Below are 7,138 nucleotides of genomic sequence, written 5' to 3' on the forward strand. Positions count from 1 at the left end.
AAAGACTCTCAAGTAAAAGGCATGGCAGTTTTAGCTAATGTTGGACCCAGGAGCCCATGCTAACATTAGCATATGAGCCTGCAAAGACTTTTATGCGTCATCTTTTTAAAGAAAAATTAACCTGTAACCATATATGCGAGTAGTAAAGGCATACATGACACATGAAAATATACTGAAGACAAATAACTCACCTTTAAAGAAGCTCTGTTTCTTCCAATGGAAGCTTCCCGCACTTTACTGCGCATGCGCACCGCTGAGCTGAAGCATTCACTCCAGTGACAAAAATAGTCAAATCCAGTTTACTCAAAATAACGTAGTCTTGTATTTTTCTCAGGTCAAACATGTACATTACTCACATTACTTGAGTTTAATAAACAATTTAGTGAGACTTGAGTAAAGCATACAAACTTAATTTAAGTAAGAATAGATATTGCCTTTTACAGTGTTCTAGGCACAGCCAAGATACTGCAAGCTGCTGTTGAAATCTAAAGAAGAAGAAGAAGGTGCCCATTTTCATTTAGCACATGCTAGTAGCAGACATGAAGGATCAGCACTTTTACTGTTACAGTTACCGTTCGGAAACTACCGTAATCAGTTCAGTTAAATCTAAACTTGGCAACTTTTTCTTTTTCAACCATAATAAATGTGATATTCAATTGACCTGATATTACTCAAATTTTGGCTGTCCGCCCCTCTCTTGCTGCTGCATCGTTGTGGAAAACCTGGAGCGAAAGAGATATCTGCGACTTATATGTGTATGTTTACTGGTTTTTAAAAAAAACAAAAAACTTTGGGGTTGTGGCTTATAGTCCGGTGCGGCTCATAGTTCGGAAAATATGGAATATAATCCTTCCTGGATTTTTCTGTGAAAAACCCAGAGAGGGTTATTTGATTATGCTTTCTGGAAAACAATACATTTTTACATTTAGGCACTCCTGTAATCGTCACACTTTTTCTGTTACAAACTGACTCCGGACCCCCACCAGAGAAGGGAAAAGTTATGTGGCCCTCACAGGAAAAGGTTTGGGGACCCCTACCTGTTCTAAATGATCCCAGTGTTCCGTAATGACCACTAGAGGGTGCAATCACCATACATTTTAAAAGTATATAGTTACGAAGAGAATGGCTGGCCTATTTATGATTTTTAAGGTTTTCATATGATTGACATTTAATTTTGAGTGAGAAAAATCCAGTGCTTGTCATTTTGTTTCATGTACGTTAATGTTACTTTAGTTGAACAGTTGTCTAGGCTTTCAGATTTCTTTTCTTTGAATGTTTCTGGATGTTCTCTCATCCTCACTTCAGTCCTTTTGACAGAAATGTTTTAATGTCAAATCTGTTTAAGACGTCACACTTTCATGTGTGTCTTTAAAATGACCTGCATGAGTGCAGAAGAAAGCAAGAGGTCTTGCATAACATCTATCCACAGCAAATAAACACTTTGGTGAAAATCATTAAAAAATGACATTTTATTTATAATTTTATACATATATATATATATATGTGTGTGTGTGTGTGTGTGCGTGTGTGTGTGTGTGTGTAATATAAATTTTGACATGGAGAAGTGTAATTTGTGATAAGAGCAGTTGCGCTTGTCCCATGAACACACATTCAGGGGTCATGAATGTGTGCAAAATTAGGTTCCAGGGGTCATAACAACTCATGTGAGATTTGTTTTTCTCATCTATCTGCCACTCTCTGTGTGTACAGAGATAAGACATGAACCTCCACTAGGAAAGCTACAACATTTTTTTAATTCATGAATATGTAAGTCCCTACTTCTTCACTGCTTCACTGGGGTGGTGAAAACCTACCCTGCCACAAGCCCCTCACTGTTTTTTTAACCACATGTCCGTACCCCTCCCTCACTGTATCCCTAATTGTCAAGATCAGATCTGCGACAGGCTGACTCAGAGTGGCGGCTTGACAAACGCAATCATCCGGACAGCCTGGGGTTGAGTGGCCGGTGGTTGGCAGCTGCCCCGACTCCTCAGCTGGGGCCCCTATGTTTTAGGCCCCGAGGGGGGTCATCACTGCCATGGGCCACTACTGACTGGACCAGTCTGGGTGGATTTGAGCTGGGTGTTGGGGGAACTGTTCGGTGAAGGAGCTGGATGGAAAGATGGGGGAGGAGGAGGAGGTGGACTGAGGAGTGCTGCGAGGTCAAGGACAGGATTTAAAAGAAAGGAAGGGGAGGTATTACAGGGGGCCGGTTCAATGGTGGCTGAAGGGATTAGGAAGAGGGTGGGTGAGATTGAGAAAGATAAATATGGATGAGAAGTGTATGACAATTTCTTAAGGGTTCTAAAGAGAACAATCTGGAGCCTTTCCAAGTAACTATCAGTATAATGTGTTCTAATGGCTTGGGCCCAAAGGGTGCTGAGGTTGTAGTTGCCAATTTTCGCAACCATCGGACTGAGGTTCATCCTAACTGCCCCTAAAATCTAACCAGCAGCCTTGCTCTCCCTTTGCCCTCCATCCCTGGTGACGTGCCATGAATCCGAAGCTATTAGATTATGCAACGTTGTTCAGCCGGTGAAAGCCTACTGGGAGCCTCAACAGACAATTAGCTGAACCACAGTCGTGCAAATGGTTAAGTGTGGACTCCAGTCAATTGAATAATGGGCAATTGCAAGCTCCATTTCATTCAGTGATATGCTCCTGGTGTAGTGGGGGCAAGTGTGTGGGTGTGAGAAAGTACTGAAGAAAAAAAACATAATGGCACGGTACGTGTTTGCAGCCACTTTAAAGTTTTGCCACACAGTTGACTCCTGAACCTTGAGTTTCTTTGTCAAATGTTACAAATCACAATTTAACTTTTTTTTTTGGAGGATTTGTTTTGCAACATTTTGATTGAGAATCTGCCTGTGATTTGTGCTGCTTTGCACAATCACAGAAACTCGTCTATTTCCAGCTGCAAATAGACGAGTTTCTGGGTTCCCGCTGATCATGTGTTACAAAGCATGGGATGTCAATGCTTTGGGCCCTCACTGTGGTTCATGTAACAACTATGGGTGCACCGATTTATCGGCTAGCAGATTTCCTTAATTTTGTGAGAGCGATGATTGGTCAATATGTAAAGCCAATTTTAGTCTCCGATCTTATTTACCTCTGCAAAGACTGTTAGCCCCGTCCACCAGGTCATGTTTACAGTTAACAATACTCACCCCACTGTTGCCAGCTCAGTGACTTTCTTGCTACATTTAGCAACATTTTAGATAAAAAGAAAATTGGTTTTGGCCAAAATTGGAATCAGCAGGTCAGGCTCTTTAAAGATCGGTAACCGGGGATCAGCCAATAAACTACAATCGGTGCACCTCTAATAACAGCTGTTGTTAAATGTAGGGCCAAAAGCAGCATGTTGACTGTGCTGGTCCAAATTAAGCTTTTCATGATAAACAGCAATGAAAAAAAGTCTTTATAAATGCAAATCATATTTTGTTTTTATAAGATTCCACCCAAAACTGGACTTTATTTGTACCTGGTCTGATCTTGAACTTAGTGTAAGATCAGTTAGAGAAGAAGAGTCTGGGAGGGAAGTGGTGTTGCTAACTGTATTGATCGGTTCCTCCAGTAACATCCTGCTGTCTGTGACTGGTTAAGTCTGAGTCTGTGGTGCTAATCATATCGACTGGGCCGCCGAAAGGACGCAGCAACTTGATGTTTGTGTGCAAATGCCATTTGTTGATATTGATTTTTTTTCCCCTGAGTAGATTCATGTGGCATTACTGTGTTGTGTTTCAAAGCCCCTTATCATTACTAAACTGTTTACTCTACTTTCTATTAGACTAACTGGTTCGAAGAAATAGTACTTTTCACATCATAACTGGTCACCTACAGGAAATCTAGATATCATAAAAGGTCAGGTTATCCACTAACATAACTCATCTGTTAGCTGCAGGCATTAGCCCCACTGTGAGTTAGCAAAACAAGCTAACTCGTTTTGCTAACTCACAGTGTCAAAATGTCATTGAAAACATATTTGTGTTTGGATGTAATGATTAAAAAACTGGTACTGGCATCCTGAGTGAGCTGAGAGGAGGCCTGACTGATCCAGTGAGTGAGTTGTAATAATCCTACTCAGTGCAATAAAAAAACGGATTAATACCCACGAGTTTTAGAAATGGCAAACGTAAAATTATATCTCCAACATTTCTGAAGTTTTTTTAAAATTCAATGCTGAATTCTGTAGAGTTTCATTTGGTTCCTGAGAAGATCGGCTGTTTGTCTGAGGTAGCCGGGTGCTGTGTTGTCAACACGGCTGCCCAAAGTGGAGGGCGAGCGAATGTTTCCCACTGGAGACAGGTCAGGTCACAAGGATTAGCCGTGGCACCGGACATCCCCAAATCAACTGATCCGCCTCAACAATGACCGTCTCCTTAACGCGACGACAAAGGGCCGAGCGCCGGCAGAGCGAGGCGGAGAAAACGACAGAAGATCAGAGTAATTTGCTCCAACAATGATGTGAGATATTTGAATAGATTGTATTTTGTGTGTGTGCGTGTGTGTGTGTGTGTGTGTGTGTGTGCGTGTGTGTGTGTGTGTGCGTGCGTGTGTGTATGTGTGTGTGTGTGAGTGAGTGTATAATGTCTTGCAAACAATTTCTTCTTTATTTTTGTTCCTTTTTATGCCATTTATAAATAAACCATCTCACAAATGCCTGAATTGGTTGTGATTGTCGAGCTGCACAATGAAATTTAAAGTGCTGTCAGCCATCGACTCCTGTGTTCACTCATTCTGACATATTTTCCAAGAGTTTCACCTGTTACATTATAAATGCAATCTAATGCCTAACATACCAGCTTCAATATTTTGGACTTGTCATCAAAAAGATTAGAAAAATCACCTTATATTCTGCAGTCATAGTAAATATATTGGCCTCTGCTAATTGTTCAGTCATGTTCAGCATTTGGCAATCACATGGAAGACATGTAGCATATTTATTCACCTGTTTTCCTATAAGATACCCAGGTGAAAAAAAGTATACTAGTATATTTCAAACATACTTAAATTTGTGCAAGTACACTTTAAGAATACTAAATATTAAGTGTACTACACTTGTACCAATTTCGAAATTAGAACTTTAAACACACTTAGACATAATAGTACCAAAATACACTTTTCATATATTACATAACTTTAAGTGAACAAAAAATATAAATATGTATGAATTTTTAAGTGCCTTAATAATCTTTTACTATTTATTAAAATTGCATACAATAAAAAAAATTATAATCATGATGTAATTTTTAAGAAAGTATCCAATCCATTTTCAGAGGTGTGATGTAAAACCTTATAATTAACGGCATTAGCTCCAGTTCATACTCCAGACCAGATGGTGGCGGTATTGCACACTTTCATTTATTTATAAAACGCCACAAAGAGAAGAAAAACTTGAACGCAGTGAAGATAACAGACGCTGTTCAAATTCGCCATTTTTACTCGCATAATGCCTTAAAAGTAGAGAAGGCCTTGACAATAGTTACTAATTTAGGTCAATTTAAGATGGTGACGTCCTAATCTGAGTTAGACGACAACACAACGGGACAACAACCGAGAGAAAGGAAATGTGTGTCACAAAAGGAGCCGGGAGGGTTGAAGGCTGCTAAGTGTTGCTAACTGGTGGTAAGTTTGTTTATTAATTATCTTCTTTTAATATAAACAGTGCAGTAAAGATATATAACTTACGTTGGTTTCATAAATAATAATTTTATCAATTTTATTGTGACTTGTATGATTATTATAATAGGAATCATTCAGCTTAATGTTGCAGGAAGCTGTTTGTTGCCACTTATACTTTAATTCATAAACTAACCTGGTTTTTATTAAGCTCCATAAGACAAAGAGACTTTGATATTGTGAGGTTGTTGTTCTAACTCGTTCAGCAATGATTTTATCTTCAACATATGTTTGCGGTCTAACTAAGCAAATGAAGATGAAAGAGGAAGCCAGAGAAATCGGGTGTTAGAAAACCTAAAGACTTTCTGTCTCAGAAGAAGCTCTGACTCCACCAGATCACCAACCAGCTCTAAGGATGAACCTCCACATCGTCTTCATGATGTAAGTTTGTTTTTTCAATGAGGAGCTAGCTACATTTTCAACAACAAAAACTGCTGTGTTACCAACACCAAGTGCTTAATAAACATGATTTGATTTAAAGGTAACTGGAAAGAATTTTTCTCTTCTTGTTAATCTAACATTTATCTTTCTTTTTTTTATTTGTTGTTGGCTTTCAGGGCCCTGTGATGGACTGGTGACCTGTCCAGGGTGAACCCTGCCTCTCATCTGATGGCTGCTGGAGATGGGCACCACCAGCTCCCCTCGCTACCCTGCAAGGATCAGTGTGTTCAGATCATGAATGGAAAGATTTTAAGGTAGTTTGTCTCCTTAAGTCCACACTTAAAATAGCTTCATAGTTAATGCCAACATCAACTGATTCTATGACATTGCTGACTATTTTTTTTCTACTTTTAACACAGTGTTTCTCAACCTTTTTTGGGCCAGCGCCCCCCCAGCCTTTATCCAGGTTCCTCACCGCCCCTCACCAAAGAATTTGTAGGCTACTTTGCACTGACTATGATTTTATTATTAATATTACTATCACTATTGTAAATATTTTGATTTTTATGCTTGTTTCTGTATTATCATCAAAACTAATTTCCCAGAGAACAAAAAAGCCATATGAATAGAAATTATTTTCACAGGCGTCTACAAAAAATGCAATGGACATTCAACTTAAAATTGTTAGGCCTAACAGCAGGCAGTCAGAGTGGAAAAAATATTCTTATTCTTTGCCATTTTCTAGTTGTTAAATATTCCACAAAATTACCAGATAAAATATGTACAGCAATGCCCGTTTAAACTTTGATCTATTTGCAAAACGACTGAGCTCTGCAGCATTAAACATGGATAGAACTGTAACTACATTAATCATAACTCTTCTTCTCATCAGTGTTTGTCGGTTTCTGGTGGTGCAGCTCTGTGCTGCCTTCAGGAGAATGGGACATCAGAGTATCATCCATAAAATTTCACCCACATGGCATTTAATGTGCAAACCAGAGCTTTCAGTGAAAAACAAAAGTTCCAGATCCTTTTAATGCCGTACAAATATGAGACAGAAACATGGATTATATCTTTA

Source organism: Poecilia reticulata, chromosome 5 (genome assembly GCF_904066995.2).
Source record: "Poecilia reticulata chromosome 5, P_reticulata-male-v2, whole genome shotgun sequence".
Taxonomy (NCBI): Eukaryota; Metazoa; Chordata; class Actinopteri; order Cyprinodontiformes; family Poeciliidae; genus Poecilia; species Poecilia reticulata.